Source organism: Eulemur rufifrons, chromosome 12 (assembly GCF_041146395.1).
Source record: "Eulemur rufifrons isolate Redbay chromosome 12, OSU_ERuf_1, whole genome shotgun sequence".
In the NCBI taxonomy this organism is placed as follows: Eukaryota; Metazoa; Chordata; class Mammalia; order Primates; family Lemuridae; genus Eulemur; species Eulemur rufifrons.
In genome coordinates, this window is record NC_090994.1 from 24663368 (window position 1) to 24683565 (window position 20198).

A 20198-nucleotide genomic window follows, 5' to 3' on the forward strand; every position below is an offset into this window, starting at 1 on the left:
GCCTGGGCGGTTGAGTAGAAGACAGTTTTATTCCATCAATACCTGCAGATGAGCCCAGAATCCACACATCGTTCCTCTTCCTCAGCAAGAGGGGCCCGAGAGAAACAGGCAGAGGTTTACCGTTCCGGGGCCAAGCAGTGCAGAGCCCCCTCTGAGGACAGCCGAGAGGGCCTTGCAGGAGACCCCAGACCCCACTCCCCTGGCTCCGCACTCGGGGCAGACCTGGAGGGCTCCTCTCCCTCCAGTCTCTCAAAGCTCGGTCCCTGGACCACCTGGTTCAGAATCACAGAGAGTTTTCTTAAAGGCAGGTTTCAGACCTAATACTAAGAATGACCAGGGCTGGAGGCCTGGGAGTTAGGCTTTCCACCAGCTCGCCTGGCGGTTCCTAGGAAAGTGGATTTTTGAAAATGGCGGCTTTCCTTTCTCCTCTTTTCTAATCTCTCCTCTCCCCTCCCCTTCTGTGGCTGCCAAGCCCAGACTGGCAGGAAGAGAAAACAGACCGAGAGAGCTACCTTCCAGCTTCCCCGCACAGCGCTCGGCGCAAGGCGAGCACAGGCAGCAGCAATGTCAAGGCCAACCTCCCAGGGACGCGGCTGGGAAGTGCAGCTTGAACGCAGCACCACACTCCCACAGCTCCCGGCTCGGAGCTCTGCCAGTTTTCATTTCCCAGAATCTTCTCTTTCCTCTCCCCCACCACCTTCAGAACCCAGCCCTCTGGCTATCCCACTATGCGACGGTCCTAGTCAAACTCAGTGTCCTTTTGCTATCCTACTGTGTGACTGTCCTAGTCAAACTCAGTGTCCTTTTGCTATCCTACTATGTGACGGTCCTAGTCAAACTCAGTGTCCTTTTGCTATCCTACTATGTGACGGTCCTAGTCAAACTCAGTGCCCTTTTGCTATCCTACTATGCAACTGTCCTAGTCAAACTCAGTGTCCTTTGGCTATCCCACTATGCGACTGTCCTAGTCAAACTCAGTGTCCCTTAGCTATCCTACTATGCGACTGTCCTAGTCAAACTCAGTGCCCTTTTGCTATCCTACTATGCGACTGTCCTAGTCAAACTGAGTGTCCTCTGGCTATCCCACTATGCGACTGTCCTAGTCAAACTCAGTGTCCTCTGGCTATCCCACTATGCGACTGTCCTAGTCAAACTCAGTGTCCTCTGGCTATCCCACTATGCGACTGTCCTAGTCAAACTCAGTGTCCCTTAGCTATCCTACTATGCGACTGTCCTAGTCAAACTGAGTGCCCTTTTGCTATCCTACTATGCGACTGTCCTAGTCAAACTCAGTGCCCTTTTGCTATCCTACTATGCGACTGTCCTAGTCAAACTCAGTGCCCTTTGGCTATCCTACTATGCGACTGTCCTAGTCAAACTCAGTGCCCTTTTGCTATCCTACTATGCGACTGTCCTAGTCAAACTCAGTGCCCTTTGGCTATCCTACTATGCGACTGTCCTAGTCAAACTCAGTTCCCCTTAGCTATCCTACTATGCGACTATCCTAGTCAAACTCAGTGTCCTTTGGCTATCCTACTATGTGACTGTCCTAGTCAAACTCAGTTCCCCTTAGCTATCCTACTATGCGACTGTCCTAGTCAAACTCAGTGTCCTTTGGCTATCCTACTATGCGACTGTCCTAGTCAAACTCAGTGTCCTTTGGCTATCCTACTATGTGACTGTTCTAGTCAAACTCAACACAGATGCTCCACAATGCATGGTGGGGTTATGTCCTGATAAACCCATGTTAATTGAAAATATTCTAAGTCTAAAATGCATTTAATACACGTAACTTACCACACATCGTAGCTTAGCCTCAACTACCTTAAGTGGGCTCAGAACACTTACATTAGCCTACAGTTGGGCAAAATCGTCTAACACCTAGCCTATTTTATGACAAAGTGTGGAACAGCTCATGTAATTTATTCAATTCTGTGCTGACGTATGGCTTGCACAGAATGAGAATCGCTTTCTCACCATCATAAAGTCTGAAAGTCTTAAGTGGAATCATCGCAAGTTGGGGCCTGTCTGTAGTTCCAGAGAGAAGTCGCTGTCTTTCCTCATTCCAGTCCCCTCTTCCCAGTTCCTCTCTCAGTCTGGAGCACCAACACTCTCGCAGGCAACAGGCACAAAACAAAGTGAAGCAAAAATATTGAAATACATGAACCAGGAATTTAAAATAAGGAAGATAAATATATTTAAGGAGTTGAGAAGATATTACCAATATGAGACAAAAATATGAAATGGTGAAAAATAAAAAGCAGATGTATTAGGTAGTAGGATTGTGAGCCATGACTAAGTAGGATGTATTGGTTTGATGGCGGAAAATCTACTAACGTGATACACCACATCTATGGAACGAAAGACAAAAACCCCGTCATCATCATCTTCGCAGAACCATAAAAAGCTTTGGACAAATTCTAACACCCTCTTATGACAAAAACATTCAACAGCGAGGAGAGAAATGAAGTTTCCCAGCCTGGTAAGGCCAACTGTGAAAACCTCTCACAGTGTATTTAACAGTGGAAATCAGAACTTTCCCTCCTGAGGAACAAGACCAGACTGTCCCCTCATAGGACGTCGCTCGACGTTGTGCTGGGGGTTCTAGACAGGACAACGAGGTGACAAAACAGTCGGGGTGTGCACGGTGGGGCAGCACCTAACCTGGAAAGAAGTAAAACTGTCCCTGCAGATGACATACTCCTGACAAATTCACCAAAAGTCATTAGAATTAATAAACTAGTTCAGCCGGGTTGCAAGATTCAAGATCAAAATACAAACACTGATTGCATTTCTAAACAGTAACAATCAACAGTTCAAAAATGAAATTTAAAAAGCTTCATTTACAAAAAAGAAAAAAAAAAACACTTAGATACTTAAGTTCACACGGACTGGGATTAGCCAAAACAATCTTGCAAAGAGCAAAACTGGATAACTCACATCTCCCAGTTCAGCACTCACTGCAGAGCTGCCTACTCAAGACAGCGTGGAGCCGGCATGAGGCGCCAGTGCACAGGGCGGACGTACGGATCAGGGGAAGAGAGCTGAGAATCCACAGATAAACCCTCCATTCGTAGCGCGTGGATTTTGACAAGGGTGCTAAGACAATCCAACAATTAAATATCCATATGCAAAAGAATGAAGTTAAATTACTATCTCATACCATTTACAAAAATTAACTCAAAATGTATTCTAGGCCTTGACGTAACAGCTAAAACTATAAAAGTCTTTGAAGAAAGCATATGAGTAAATATTTGTGACTCTGAATTAAGCAAGGGCTTCTTAGATGTAACAGCAAAAGCATATGTAACCAAAAAAAAAAAAACAGATAAATTAAAGTTCATCAAAATTTAAAACATTTGTGCTTCAAGGACACCATCGAGAAAGTAAAACAACCCACAGAAATGGGAGAAAATATTTACAAATCATGTATCTATAAACAATATCTACAACTTAATTAAAAAAAACCCACAACTATCCCAATTAAAATAATGGGCAAAGGATTTAGTTAAAGAAAACCAGAGCCACACTGATGTTACAGCACTGGAGGCCGGGTGCAGTGGCTCACACCTGTGATCCCAGCAATCTGGGAGGCAGAGGCAGGAGGATCACCTGAGCTCAGGAGTTCGAGACCAGCCTGAGCAAGAGCAAGACCCTGTCTCTACTAAAAATAGAAGAAATTAAGCGGGCATGGTGGTGCACACCTGTAAGTCCCAGCTACGTGGGAGGCTGACACAGGAGGATCACTGGAGCCCAGGAGTTGGAGGTTGCTGTGAGCTGTCATGACACCACTGCAGTCTAATGCTGGCAACAGAGGAAGACTCTGTCTCAAAAAAGAAAGAAAGCACTAAAGATAGATTTTATTCAAAAACTATTGCAAGAAGGGAAGAGAGACTCCCGCATAGAACTGGGCTTCATTCCAAATGCAATCAGAGCAAGAACAAGTGGGGATTTGTAGCCAAGGAACAAGTTGCTGGGAGCGTGGGGGAGAATTGGTTCTTCAAAAAAGATATAAACAGCCAATAAGTTGATGGAAAGACGATCATGCTCATTGGCCTCTGGGAAAATATAAATCAAAAACACAATGAAATACCACTTCATACACGCAATAAAAAGTGTTGCCCAAGGATGTGGAGAAATTGAAACCTTATATATTCCTGGTGGGAATGTAAAATGGTGTGGCAACTTTGGAAAACTGTTGGGCAGTTTGCGAAAAGGTTGCATACAACTCAGAGATTCCACTCAGCGGTACACACCCATGAGAACTGAAAAACATATGCCCACACAAAAACTCGTGCATGATGGTTTGTAGCAGCATTAGTTACACAGTCAAAATGTCAAAACAATCCGTATGTCCAACAACAGATAAATGGGTAAACAAAATATGGTATATCCTACAATAAGATATAATTCAGCCATAAAAAGAATGGAGTTCTGGCACGTGCTACAGCATGGGTGTGCCTTGAAACATTATGCTACGTGACAAAAGTCACACAAAAAGGCCACATATTATAATACAGGGGTTTCTATATACAAAACATCAAGAATAGGTAAATCTACAGAGAGAGAGAAAGTAGATTAGAGGTTGCTGGGGGCTGGGCAGAGAGGAGAGCTGGTGAGTGCAGGCGTTTCTGGGAGGTGGTACAGACGTTCTAAAAGTAGTGGTGATCTACGCACAACTCTGTGAAGTAACGAACAATCACCAAGCTACACGTAATACGGCAAACTTGGTAATATTTATATCAAAATAAAGCTGTCATTAAAAACTAAAATTATGAACAACTACATAGATAAATTTTTAGAAAACAATGACAAAAAAATCCCAACAATAGCTGAAAAATTTCAACCATTAAAAAAATCGAAATGGTTACCAAAATTGAAATGGTTTTCTCTACCACCACCACCAACGGCAATTTTTTTTAAAAGGTTCAAATGCCCAGATCATTTTATGAAGTTGACATATTATAGGCCCATAGCTTTTAAATGTAGATGCCAAAACTCTTAAGTAAAATTAACCAACTGAATAAAACATTATGTTTTTTTAAAGTAATATATCATGATCAGCCACGGATTATCTAAGTAATGCAAACATAGCATAACATTACAAAAACATCAATGTTATTCACCACAGTAATAGAATAAAAGAAGAAAAAAATCATATCTCAACCAATGCAGAAAAACCTTTCGACAAAATCCATCACTTATTTATAATTTTTTTAACTTCATAAGCTAGGGAAAGTTAGGGATATTCCTCTCTATATACAGATTATATGAAAAATCTCCACCACCATTATACTTTATGGAGACATTTTGATTGCATTTATTTTAAAACTAAAAACATGAAAAATATGTCTACTATCATCACTGGTTCCAAACATAGCACGGGAATTCCTCACCACCACTATGAAGAAAGAAAAAGAAAAAGAGACCTAACATAGGAAGGGAAGAGCTAGAACTCGTTTGCAAATAATACACACATTCATCCAGAAAAATTGGCGGAATCAACAGGACATTAGGGGCCAGAGAGAATGTAGCAAGTTTGACGGCATGAAGGTGCACTGCCCAGAGTCCCCCTGTGGAGGGCGTGCTGCCAGGAGGCAGACTCCATTCACCTGTCAACCCTTTCAGGGATCCCCTTGGCTATAGAGAACTGCCTTGCCCAAGGTCAAGTCCTTCCCCAGGTGTGGTGACAGAGGTACATAAATACATAAGGAATGAGCCAGGCACCTTGCATGGACCCATACTGAGAATGTGTTATGAGCCTTTAATTTAACCCTCAGCACCTGAGGTTAAATAATATTTAACTTGTACAAGACTGCATGCCTAGTAGGTTGTATACAGCCAGGATTTGAACCCAGGTTTTCTGACTCCAGAGGCAAAAGTTTTACTACAGTTGTACGACAGGGTAACTTCTCCTTACATGCCAAGGTCACACGAGGCACACTCAGCTTCTGCGTGTTCGCCGAGTCTCACCCCGGTATCTGGAATACGTGCATGCCCCACCCCCCACCGTCTACCATAACCTTCTACGTCTATTCCACGCCCGACCCTCTCTGAAATCCTCTCCCATAGCTCCAGAACACTAATTTCGTCCTGTTCCAACCTCCCGCAGCTCTCGTCGTCTTTGCCACCTGGTTTAGCCCTTTGGTATCTTCCTTTCAGCAATTCATCCAATACAGTCCAGTAACTCCCCAGCTTACCTCATGTACCCCACAATCCTTTTGGCAAAGGACAGTGTTTGATGAATCTTCTATATTCTAACGAGGCAGGATATACTGTAGATGTCCAAAAAATGCTTCTTGATTTGGATCGATTACACATAGCATATTGATCAGTCTCGCTGTCTCAAGACTGAAGTTACAGCAGAGGAAACAGAGCTGTCTGTCAAGCTCAGCTCTGCTGGTGTTTCTCAGGCACGTGGTCAGTCTTCTGTAATTTCTTCCTGACCCTCATTATTCTTGACAATCTAATTGTGATTCATTCAGTCTCTTCTCAAAAGTCAGACAAATACGCATGTACAAAGTTAGCCCAGAACGACTGAGAAGTGTTCAGCCAGCACAATCATGCATTCAGGCTGGACGTGTTCTCACCCAAGGAAAATGATAACGTCTTCATCCTGACGCTACTGGGCACCGTTTTATGCAGTGCCATGCACAGCCCTGTCCCTGCTGCCACCTGCTCTTCGTTAGATTTCAAGGGAGGCTGGCCCACTTCTTTTCACCTGCTGACTGATTGGCTGTTTCATAGAAATGTATTAAAATTTTTAAAGCTGATGGATAAGGCTAGAAAAATTATGACTATTATTTTTAAAAAATGATGGAGGGTTTAGCTGTCTTCAGCACCTCGATAGCCCACTGCAGTTGCTTCTGACTTAATGTGACAAAACGCAGCCACCGAGGGGAGGCTGTGACTGCTGGTTCCTTTCTTCTTTGCTGAGTTAGGGATCTGGCAGAAATTAGCGCCTTAAACACAACCATCTGTTCTCCTCTGCACAGTCCTTTCTTCTGGACTTCAAAAAGGGGGTGATCTGTCGATTCTAAGTCCCGTTTCAATCCAATTCCTAGTCTTTCTGATCTTGTTCCTCTCAGCTGAGAGTGAATTTATGAAATCGGACCACAGGGAAGGAGGAAATTGACTAATGTTGGGATCCTACTAATGTTTGTAGTGTTCTTTCACTAGATTAAATCAATTCTACAAAAAAGCCCCCCTAAATTTGGCCATATTTCAGCTATAAGAGGAGTTAAATGGCCATGAACTACTGCGGGTGGAGAGCCCGTAGTATTACATGACAGCCATTCATTCGTTCCTTTGTTCTTCAAGCCCCTGATGCACGTCATATACAGATAAGGGTCAAAACCACCAGCATAAGCAATCTGGAGTGTGGCTATTGGGTTGTGTTGTTGCAACCAAAAGAAGGAACAGCCAGCACACACCTCCTAGCTATTCCCCTGCGAAATCTCCACATCGCCCTCCAGGAACACCCAATCATTGCTATCCTCACTCGGGCCTCAAGCCTCCAGCTTATCCGTCAGAATTCATACAGCCGCCCTCCTTCAGCTGACGTCTTCTTTTGGCTTCAATATGTCTAACAGAATTCCCCTTTCTCAAGGGTTCTGAGCCCTAAAATAGATACACGCAAACACGGGCTGTGCTGACAGGAGAAAATTGAGATTGCATTTTTCCAAAGGCTCTTCTAGGTCCAACAACGCGTAGCTGGAATGTAATTTTGAATTCAGTTACAAAGATTAAAACAGAACAGAAAGTTGAAGTTTGTTTCAGAGTATAAAGATAGGTAATGTTCCAAAACTGGTATCACAAGGGAAGTAGTTTAGCTAAATACCAATGGAGGTACATAAATTAATTTTAAGATGCTGACTAATTTATGTCTCCTTAACTATAAAATGTAAAGATAGACCATGTCAATTTTTAATGTCCCAATCAATTTTAACACTCTGTATTCATTAGGTAGAGACTTTGAAAGTACCATCGCAAATTTATAGCCCTAAATACTTAGAAAAGAGGAAACATTTCAAATCAATGGCCTCAGCTCCTACCTTAAAAAAACTAGAAAAAGAAAAGTACAGCAGTCCCCTTTTACCTGAAGGAGATAAGTCCCAAATTCCCAGTGGATGCCCGAAACCATGTTAGAGAGACAGCGCCAAACCCGATTGCTGTCGACTGGAACCTGTTTCTGCCTCTTCCATCTTGACTAAGCACTTATCACAGTGTGACTGTAACATCTGCATTTTGTGGTACAACAGCAAAACTAGGAGGGATTTATTTTTCCTTCTTCAGAATTTCATGAATGAATGGAAGATTCATTCTTACTGTAGATCTTAATCAACCTCAGCACACATTTTTTTTTCCCTTCCTTATTATGTCAGGAACTTTCACCTTTTCACTTAAAGGAAACACCTGACAGCTTCTTTTTGGCATATTCGAACTGGCAGCGTCACTACTCTTGTGCCGCGGGGCCACTATAAATCAAATAACACAAGCACTCTATACCATAACAGCTGAACCAATAACCAAGAGGGCTGCCAAAGGTCACTCAATAATAAACAGATAACCTGAGTAGCCTATCTATTACAGAAATTGAATTTGTAGTTAAAAAAACCTTTCCACAAAGGAAACATCACACTCAGATGGTTTCACTGGGAAGTTCTACTAAATATTTAAGAAAGAAATGACACTAAATGTATAAAAACTCCTTCAGAAAATTGAAGAGGAGGGAATACTTCCCAATTCATTCTGATACCAGCATTATTCTGATATCAAAATCAAAGATATTACAAGGGAAGAAAACTACAGACATGCTTTATGAACATAGATGTAACTATTCTTAACAAATTTTTAACAAATCAAATCTTACTATGTATAAAAAGAATCATCATGATCAAACGAGATTTATCCCTGGAATGCAAGGTAGGTTTGATATTTGAAAATCAATCAATTCACCATAGCTACCGATGAAAGAAAGAAAGAGAAAAAACTTATATTGATACTGCAATAGCTGCAGAAAAAAAGCATTTGAGAAAATCCAACACAAATTACTAATTTAAAAAAATTTAGCAAACTGGGAATAGAAAGGAACATCCTCAACTTGATAAAAGACATCTATAAAAACTTATAGCTAACATTGTACTTAATGTTGACAGACTGAATGTCTTTAATGGCTGCCACAACAAACACTAGAGACTGGGTGGCTTCAACAGCAGAAATCCATCTTCTCACAGTTCTGGAGGCTGGAAGTCCAAGGTCAAAGTGTCAGCAGGGCTGGTTTTTCCGAGGCCGCTCTCCTCGGGTTGCAGGTGGCACTTCCCGTCTGTGTGCTCTCAGGATCATCCTTCCGTCGTCCTGTCTGTACCCCAATGTCCATTCTTTATAAGGATACCAGTTATATTGGATTGGGGCTCACATTTTAACTTAATTACCCCTTTAAAGACCCCCATCTCCAGATACAGTCGCGGTCTGCGGTGCTGGGGTTGGGACCGCAGCACGTGAACTTGGGTGCGGACACAACTCGCGCCGTAACCTCTGCCATGTGACCCCGCCCTTCCACTCCCGGGTGTCCACCCAGCACGTATGAAGCACAGGTCCACACAAAGGCCTGTGCATGACGTTCACAGCAACTTTGTTTGCGGAAGCTGGAGACAGGTGGATGGCTGAATAAATCGTAATATATCCACAAAGCAGAATACTATTAGTAATACAAAAGACAGGCTATTGATACACACGATATGGACGAATCTGAAGCGAAAGACACCAGACAACAAACGCTACATACTTTATGATTCCAGTTATACAAAATTACAAAAAAAGGAAACTGATCTGTAGGAACAGAGCAGATGGGTTGTTGCCTGAGGCAGCTGAGGGTGGGGAGATCAGGAAGAAGGAATCACAGGAGGGCACAGAAACGCTTTTGTGGCGACAGGGATGTTTCCTGCCCTCACTGTGCTGCCGGTTTCACAGGCGTCCTCAGGTGCCAAACCTGATCAAGGTGTACAGCGCGGCTCACCGCACGTCGATGATACTTCAATAAAACAGTTGGAAACATGACTCCTACATCAGGCAAGGAAAGACATATCTATACCAGAATTGTTCTCAATTACTACTAAAAATTGCATGAAAAATGCTCAGGATCTTCATTCGAGTATAAAATAAATATCAGTTCATGTCACCTTATTAGAAAGATAAGGTGTGTGAACATATATCCGCCACCACGTCCACTGCCCCGACCCCCAGGATCCCACGACTCTCTGGCCCCACGTCGCCAACCCCTATGGACTTTTTCAACCAGGCTTCTCGCCCTCTGGCCTCGACCAAGCGCGGCCACAGGAGGGACGGGGCAGGGCCAGCGGCGAGGCGCTTGCTCGGAAATGCAGTGTGCTGACAGGGGCTTCGGGTCCAGTAAGGCCAACAGGGCACGAGATGATCACCACTGAAAAGAGGGTTCAGTACCCGAGACAAGGGGCATGGCGTGCTGTGAGGGGGACACGGGGGAGTCACGTGGGTGGGTCAGTGGCAGGCGGAGGGTGGAGGCGCGGGCAAGAGCCTTTCCTGTGGTTCCATGGGGACAGGATAAGCCAGGCTGGGGGGGGGGGGGGGGGGCGGGTGGAGGATTGGCTGGGCTCTGGGGCACAACGGCTGTCCTTTTTGTGTGGCACTTGGCCTGGCATGATTAGGACAGGTAGACAGTGGCCCAGAGGGTAGGAGCCCGATAAGGGAGGTGGCTGGGGGTGTGCAGTCCGGGTTGGCGGACTTGTGTTTGAAAAGTGGGTCCCCCGGGAAAACTCCTCCCAGGAGGGCGGGGGAGGAGACCAGGAGGCAAGAGGCCACAGCGAGCTGACTCTGCCATGTTACTGGCCTGTCCAGAGCGAGGCGTGTCCCAGCACGTCGGGTGGGGGTTCTGAAAGCATCAAGTTTACAGAACCTGGAACATGTTAAACACCAGGTGCCACCTGAGTGGCCCCCGGGGCACAGGACTCAGAAGGGCCTTGCACTTGGTTCGTCACTCTGCTGTCCCTGCCTTGAAATTCTTAGTAGTTTTTGAACAAGGTCCCAAACGCTGTGTGGCCAGTCCCGAGCAGGAGAGAGCGGGAGAAGGATTCGGGGTGTTGGTTCTCTACCACCTGCTCCCTCCCTGTAGTTTGCGGGTCCTTTCTTTGTCCCTCTACAGCCTTGTCAGGTGGTCCCTCCCGGGCTCCAAGGACCCCCTCACCCCGAAGTCCCCTGGGCTGGAAACGGGCTTCTTGCCGCTGTAAACCCCAAGGAGGCTCCACACTCCTCGCTGGGTCTCCGGCACTCTCACCTCACCTTCGCAATCGTCCTTCTGTAACTCTCAGCCACACTTTGTTTCCTGCCGGCACCCCCAGCCCCAGGATCCAGCGAGCGGTGGGCATGCAGGGGAGGGGTGGGGAGGGGGCGAGCACAGACCTGAACGGGCTCCCAAACCACAGCAGAACAGGCGGCAACATGGAACCCTCCCAGGAGTCCCAAAGCACCCAAGCCTGGGAAAGCCCTGCAGGAACTGCGCTTCCAGAGCAGGGTGTAGTCCGAAAACAGATAACCACGGACACTACACTGGGAGGGTGATATATAATTTAGAAAGTGAGCTCGTCTATATCAGCCCATCCCCTCTGATCCTCTAAGGACCCTGGGGCTCAGAGAGGTTGAGCAACTTGCCAACATCACACAGCTCCCTCAGCACGGCTAGCGGCTGAGTTAGGACATCTGCTCATGCATCTCTTCTCACCCACCTCCAGCCTTCTGCTATGTCAGCTCCTGAGGGCAGGGACTGGTCTGAATTGTCCCCTGCTGAATCTCCAGAGTTCAGAGCAACGCTTGGCACACAGTCCCTTTTAATGATATTTATTGATGGACTGCCGACTCTGAGGCCAGCGCACTTTTCACTACCCTTGCGGCACATCCCACAACACTTTGTCTTAGGCTGAGAAACCTAAGCTCCCCTCTGAATCCTACAGAAACGAAAGACGTAGGAGGCCTCGCCTGTGCCTTGGCGCCCAGGCTGGTTGACTTATCTGCTGGCTGTGGGCATCACTGTCTTGGGGGGAAGACACCGTACAGCTCAGAAGCCAGGCCCCCAGGCTGGGGTGGGTGACTTCAGAATGCACCAGTGTTGCTGGGCATCCGAGGCTTGCAGTGAGCTCACCTCTTCTGGGATATAACTGGGGAGAGCGACCTGTGGAAAGAAGACTGAATTTGGACCTAAGCATTGTCTTTAAACAGTTGTACATCCTCGTGCTGATGCCGCAAGCTGCAGACAGACATTTTGGGGCTGCTTTCAATTTGTGCTACTATGAATAAAGCTCCTACGAATATTAAGAAAGAAAGAAAGAAAGAAAGAAGGAATTATTCCCTTCTCTTTCATTTCCATTATTTGCTCTTCAGAAAGTCTTGATCTAGTAGGTAAATACAACAAATACACAATGAACCAAAAATTATGTTCTATCATTATATCACATTATATTTATTTCATCATAATTTTTAATATTGCAATTACCACTATTATAAAGGAAGACTACTATTGTAAAGAAAGAGTATACAATGCATCTGCCTTGTATTCCTTATCATAAGAAAAAGGAAGAAAATTAGTTTGAGAACAAAAAAATTCAGACCAGAACTAGCTTTGGGAGCAAAATTCGTCCAGATGGATCCTGAAGCAGAAATATTCTTATGTTAATTTTCTATTGCTTTGCCTATAACAAAAATTCCATGTTTCGTTTTCAATTTTCTATACTTCTGTATTTGAGCTACATTCTGTGAGCATATGTTGTGTTGAACCATGTGAAACTACTATTTTTGTAAGTGGAAAATGATTAAATATTGGCAATTTCATATGTTCAACTTTATATTTCCTTTATAATCAGAAAAAGTCTTGATCTTTCTTAGAAAAGTAGACTATAAACATTTATATTTTTCCTAAATTGGCCACTTTCCTCACTCAATTTTAGTGATTTTAATATATTGTAAAGATTAAAAATCAGCCATCAGCAAACAAGACGTCCTTTAGTAGGTGACGGGACACACTGCCGTGCACCCACAGCGTGGAACAGCATTCAGCAAAAAAAAACAAACAAACAAAAAAAGAAATAAGCTATCAAACCATGAAAAGACCCAGAAGAACCTTAAATGCATATCATTAAGCGCAAGACACCAGCCTGCGAAGGCCGCATGCGGCATGACTGTAACTCTGTGACATTCTGGAAAAGGCGAAACTATGGAGATGGCTGCCGGGGGGAGGGGGGAGGGATTTTTAGGGCAGTGGAAATATCCTGTGTGATCCCATAGTGCTGGATACAAACCACGCACTTGGTGAAACCCATAGAGTGTGTAACACCAGGAGTGAGCCCTGCTGTTCACCACGAACTTGGAGTGACAATGACGTGCCGTGCAGCTTCACCAGTTGCAGCGAACATGCCACATAGCTGCAGGACGTCACGACCAGGAAGAAACTGTGTGGTGAGGGGAACAGGGGAACTCTCCACGCTTTCTGCTCAGTTCTTTTGTAAGCCTTAAAACTGCTCTAAAAAATAAGCTGATTAATTTTAAAATAAAAAAACCAAACCAAAACAAAACAAAAAACCCACCTTGCCTTTCCTTGCCAGGTAGAGAAACTAAAGGGCAGGTGGGATCTGGGTGGGAAAGGCACAGAACAGTCCGTGCCTCTTGCTGGCCACAGCGGGGCCCCTCGCGGCACGTAGGCGAGTCCAGAGACTCACTCCATCGGCTTTCCGATCGGCCACAGACTGGCCTTCCCTCCTGCTAGCGTGACCAACACCAGCCCTGACATCCTTTCGCGAATTTGCTGCTGCCTTTGAAGCATTACAAACTTTCCAGCTGGGGGCGTTCCTAAAGCCCTGGTGACGTTTAACCCCATCTCCAAGCCGTGCCCAGCAGCCCAACCCTGGCGGCATTTCCAAGTGAAATGAATGCTCAGGACAGCAATGTCTCCAGGGTTGTCACCGCGAGCACCGAAGCCACCCATCTGGATCTGTGCGGTTTTCCTAAGCCCTGGGGTTTCTCAAGGTTGAGGGGTCCCCTGAGACGTGACACCTATAATTACAATCCATCTGAATTCCTCTTGTCACCCTCTTTAGGAAGAGTGTGACAGACTTGGCCCTCCTTTGGCTGTCTCGGTAGAAGCACATATTTACGTATTTTCTGCCCCAGATGTGTACACCCCTCAAGGACATCTGCAAGCTTTCGTCTGTGAAAAACAAAACATGTTTATTTCTCCCCGTTCCCTTGTATTTTCGTGCAGTTAAGCAGAATGTCCACTTTTACTCCAAAGAATTTCCCTTGGAATTAGTTATCTGCCAGCTGACTTGGGACACATCAAACGGCAATGTTTTTTTTACCTTTTATGGAATTTTTTGAACTAAAACATAGATATCGTTTAGTAAAATTCATTACTCCATTAGAGTTGGCACATAACACGGCACAGTACGGGGATCATGACCCGCACTCACTAGCTTAACTAGCAGGTGACTAACTAGGTCGCTCTGCGGGGAGACCTGCGCCCATGCGCGTGGGTGGGAAATAGCTTGTCTGCGCCAGAAGCTGAGGAGACTCCATCAGCACTTGGGGCAGGAGGATCCGCGTGACACTGCCATCGGGTGTTCTAGAAAGGATTTCTTCAACAAATTACAGAGCAGCAATGTACAGACACTACATGTCTCCATCAGGAATATCAGCTGAAACCCAGGGCACCTAGGAAGGAAACACACACTGTGTTGCTTTGCAGAGTATTTCTCTAGCCAGGTGACCAGGGTTCTGGCTACAGGACGATCAACAGCTGTGCTTCTACAGTGGCTTCTTCGGGAGGGGGTTATTTGGGCTTTTGGTTGCCTCGGGAGCCAGGAGCTTAGGGATGGGAGAGAGACAACCAAAGAGGAAACAGCAGCAGAGAATGCAGCTTGGAGCAGGAACCACACGGGCGTGCCGGGGTGCTGGGTTACTGATGCTGAGACACACACTGTGCCCGGGACTTGCCGACTCTCCTTTCTCTGACGGACACAGGTGTTCCCACCCCAGGCACGTCCCTCCCCTGTGGCTCAGTTTTCTCCTCTTTGGGTCTTTGTCTCAACTGGGTACTCGGTGGCCAGCTGTCATCGCTGAGGAATTGTTCTTCTGTGTGACGACAGTTGGGTTAACGTGAGGACAAGAACCTATAGATGGGGTGGGGGTGTTGGGCAATGGCAGCCAATGGCACCTCAACTTCCTAACCTCAGAGGAGGCACAGAGAGCCCTGGAAGCTCAGAAGAAGGAGTGAGACATGCAGAAATACTTCGTCCGAGCTGAGAACCCCAAGACAAAGCCTCAGAAGTCCCCTGTGGGTCTTCCTTTCTTCACCCGCTCAGTAAGGTCTCCCCACCAATTCTCTCCTATGGCCCTGCCATAGCGGTCACCGCTTCCCAGACCCTCGTCAAATCACGCATGTCCTCTGGACCTAGCCCCTGCCTTGGGCCCATAGTCGCAGCCACGCCTCTGGTCATTCCAGCTGGCCTGGGGACAAACCCCTCGGGCGGCCACGGCCAGTGGTCTGGAAATCCCGACGGTGAGCTCACGCCAAGCACTCACACCAACGGGCCCTTGTGCACCCGACTCCTGAAGACACAAATATAAACTCCCCTGGGGCGGACCCATCAGGCATTCGACAAGAATTGAAAGCTGCAAGGGATCCTTATGAAGTGCCACGATCACCAGGTCGTGAGACTGCTTTTTAGTGCAATTTCTGGCCAACACAGTTACTCTAGAATTTACAGTTACAGAAATTCGATTGAGAACCTGGGCTGTCCCACGGCTGAGGGGAGGATTTAGCATCACACCTGCTTCCTCCCTGGGGGCTGCGTCACGTTGGGACTGGCTGCACCGATACATCAACTGGGAAACTGCTCTCATCAGTGGAGTGGAGTATTATTGATTTAAAGGTCAGAGACTCTGGGACTCAGGATATAAACTTTCTCCCCAGATTTATTTTATATAATCCATTACATTAATGTTGCATATAAAAATTTCCCCATGCTTTGTAATAAACATTTTCCAATCTGCAAATTGCAAACCAGTGGCATTCTTAGCATTCAAAGTGACGTCTTATATTCCATACAGTATCACCACAAGTATCTCAGGGCTTACACAAGACACTGCCTAGACAGTGGTCCCTTCCCATTACAAAATGAACCTGGAAGGCTAAAGAAGCGCTTGAAATATACAACCACGACTTTTGAGTTTTCTGCATTTTCTTCTTTGCTTCCCCGCCCCTCCGCCCTTTCTTTTCACCCAGAGTCGTCAATAGCAACGCGGAGGTGTGCGGAGAGGAAGAGTTTATGCTGTGATCCTTCTCCCCAGAACAACCTCACTCTCCCCGTCTGGCTGGCGTCGGGAGAGGGAGCAGCTGTAAACAAAGCGGAAGTTTCCACCCACATTTAACCTGCCACCAACGCCTGGCAGCAGCAGCCGCCGTGCACGCACGGTGCGTGTGCACCTGACAGCAGGCTCCCTGGGGCGCCCCGGGAGAGGAGGCAGGGACCCCACTGCTGTGTGTCCTGCCCAAATGTGACGCCCACCTCAAGGCACCCCGCCTGCCGCTGCTACACTTTCCTTCCAGAAAAATGATCCCTGCATGATTTACGCACATCAGTACTGACAAATGAAAAAGACGAACATTGTAGTCCATCTCGGGATGTCCCTTTTTGTACTACCTGGCAGAGGAGGAGAAAGCACTGGAGGCAGGTAGGCAGCAGGCGCCTCGGTCAGCAATTCGCAGTGGCTGTCTCCTAACCAGGACCCTGAACCTCGCCAGCCCTTTATCACTCTCTCAGTGGTATTAAAAAATAAAAAAAGGAAAGGAAAACTTTCAGAACTGTAGACCTACCATTGTCCTTTAAACATGCTAAGTAGAACGGCGTCTCCCCTCCTTGGCCCGCCCCGCACAGCTGCCGCAGGGACCCAGTGATGGTGCCTGGATTTGCAGCCTGAAGCGGTTTTCGCACTATTCCCTTTTGCTTCCTCATCAAACCCACTCCGGAATTCTGTCCCCTTTCAGTCAAAGGTCACCGTGTTTTCTCTCTCCCTCCCGGGTGTCGGGAAAGCCACACGAAACCCCAGGACCAGGACACACACCCGCCATGCTCAGAGCACTGACCCGCTCCCCGGGCAGGACTCGCTCCGGCACGAGGCCCTCCAGCCTCACCCGGGGCGCCCCTCGAGTAGCCTCTCGGCCCGGTCTTTGCCTCTGGGGGCCACAGGCGGGGACTTGGGACACAAGTGGCTTTCCAGACGCACTCCCCTCGCCCGGTGCCCCAGCAAAGCCACACCACACGCCATCCCGTGCGCTCCGAGCTCTGAGCTTCTGTGCCATTCCTCGTGTCCTTTCCCCGTGACTACCTGCTGACATCTCCCCGCCCTGCACCACCCCCCCCCAGCCTCTCTGCAAATCCAGCCCTGCCCCCACGCCTGCACCCGAGCCTTGCTGGCCACCAGTGCCTGTCCAGGCGGTTGGTGTGACCCTGACAGAGCACGCAGCGCAGCCCGTGTCAGCAAACAATTGTGCACACATGACTCCCTGCGCTCGAGGAGCCCAGACAGCAGAGACGCCGCTCTGCCCCTGCATCCTGCCGGGCGCATTCGGAGAGCACGATGCATTCCTGTTGGATGAGAGAGAACACAATAGAACTCAACTGCACTGTCACTTGTCCCCTCCCCTCAGACAGAGAAAGTGGGTGCTGGGGAGGGGGCAGGTGAGTAAGTGGCAAGACCAAGGACGGTGGCATTTGGAGAATTTCCTAAATAATAACAGGGCCCAGGTATTGCAGCTAAGCAAATTACAGAATTTCTCTCAACTGCAGTTTCGCAAGGAAAAGTGCAAAACCACAGTATCTACCACTTGCGAGATCAGCAGAAGACAGAAACGAGACGGTGCGTGGGAAGGTCGGCCCAGCGCTCGGTGCCTGGTAAACGCAGATGTTGCCACAGGAAAGCACATCAGGCAGGGAGCCAGTCGACGGGTCGCACACTCCTCACGCTGTGTCCTCCACGTTGAGGCTGGCTTCTTGGTGCACACACAAGAGCAGGCAGCTTTGGGTACAGGGAAGACCTTGAATTCCAGGTCAAAGCTCTCCAAAGAGTGAGCTGCCCAACAGGCGTGGGCACCAAGGGTGCTGGCAGGTGTCTGCGAGGGGAGTTCCTGCGGGAGGCAGCCTCGGGCATCCAAGCCTCTCGCTCCTTTCCAGGGTCCTGCCTGCTCCCTCGGCACAGCCGGCTCCCTGGCCCAAGGACCGGGAGGGCACAGCACACCCCACACGCTCCCTAGAGACCGGGCTCAGGCTCTTCCTTCGCCTCCCTCTGCGCCTCCCCTTGTGAAACCCAAACCCACACCCGCACAGATGTGCCCAGAGACTTGCTCTGCCAGTGAACGACCCCCAAGTGTCTCGGAAAGACTGTCGCATGTTCTCTTCCTCTTCCCCCGGCAAACATGCATCAGGGCCCAGTGGCATGTGTTCTTGCGACCAGCGTGACTCTGTTCCAAAGTCCCAACGCCAGGCTGTTAGTATATGACAACCCACAGTGGGCAGGACGTCTTACTTCTCAAGCCCTGCTTGCAGGCTTTATGAAAAAAGACGTTGCTGAAAAGCAGAAAACATTTAGAATCCAGTAAACATCTCCAGTCCCCGGCGAGTCCCGCCTGCTGCACGAATCCACCCATTTCACAGCCACGGCAGGGCCACCGAAGCTTCTCACAGCCCGATCTCTGCCAGCTGCGCTGGCTCTGGCAGAAGGAAACTTCGCTGACAATGTGGACAGTTTCCACTTGCTCTGCCCAAGCGCGCTCGGCCCAGACGAATCCTCCCCCGCTTTATTGCTGTTGCTGCGCTTTCCCAACATCACTTCCCGCGGCTTCAACCCGGCCGACACAGTCTTTCATCAGTGAATAGAGTAATGGCCAAACTTGCAGCGTTCACACCTTCCTCCAACCCCTTCTCCACTCCGGATTTTTGAACTATGTTTCTAGCCATTTACGGGGGCTGTTTGGGGCCAGTCCCCTCCCCTGTCTGTGAGTGGACGTGTCCCTGCCGTTAGCACCTCGTCTAGCGTCTCTTCCTGCAGAGAGGACGGAAGAGGGTCTGTCTGTCCATTTCTGCCTCGTTAGACAGACAGAGATCAAAAACTATGTTTAGAGATCAGATGCTGTTTAGACATAAAACGATGAGTCTGCTCCGCTCTCTCTAATATAGAGACGGAGAAACAGCAAAGCAAAGAGTCGGACAGAAAGAGAAACCAAGCCTTTTCTTTATTCCAGATGTGTAGACTTGGCCCCTTCAACACTGGAACTTTCTCCCGAGGGGTCTGAGGCAGCTCAGAATGGTTTTCAGTTTGAATACACAGAAGAAAGGCAGCTATTCAAAAATTTGAAAGTATAAAATTTTAAAAAGGAAAATGATAAAGGGCAGAAACTCAGATCTACGTAGAGTCAGGAGAAGCATGGAAGAAGGTAAACAAAAAATGTTATTTTTTGTGTTAATTGCTTAAACAGATAAAAGTTTGTTCAAAATAAAATAGCAACAATGTATTCAAGGATATACATATTTATTTTATATAAATGTATATATATACACACTATGTATAAGTGAAATGAAGACAGCAATGAAACAAGGGAGGGACAGGAGGACTTAGGATTATTTTGATATCGTAAGGTGCACACACCATCCATGAAGTGGAATAGCATTATGGGAAAGCGGACTGGATTAGTCACAAATGACTATTGCAAACTCTAGGATAATCACTAAAAAAGGTAAAAAAATAAGTGTAACTAATATGTTAAGAAGGAAGAAAAAAATACAATCAAATAAAATGCTCAATTAAAACCACAAAATGCAGAATAGTTCAAGATAAAAATAGGAACAAAATGCAAGGGTGACAGATAGAAAACAGCCATAACTATGTCAGGCGTCAATCTAACCAAAGCCCCGTGCCACACAGCAGCATGTCCGTCAAGGTGGAACACAGGCGTGACAGTGGTCCCATCGGATTATAATGAAGCTGGAAAGTTCCTGCAGCCTGGTGACACACTGATGACCCTGGCCCTGACAGGTGAGGCTGATGTTTGTGTTTATGTCTTAGTTTTTAATGAAAAAGTTTAAAAAGTAAAAAAAAAAAATTAAAATTTTAAAAATAGA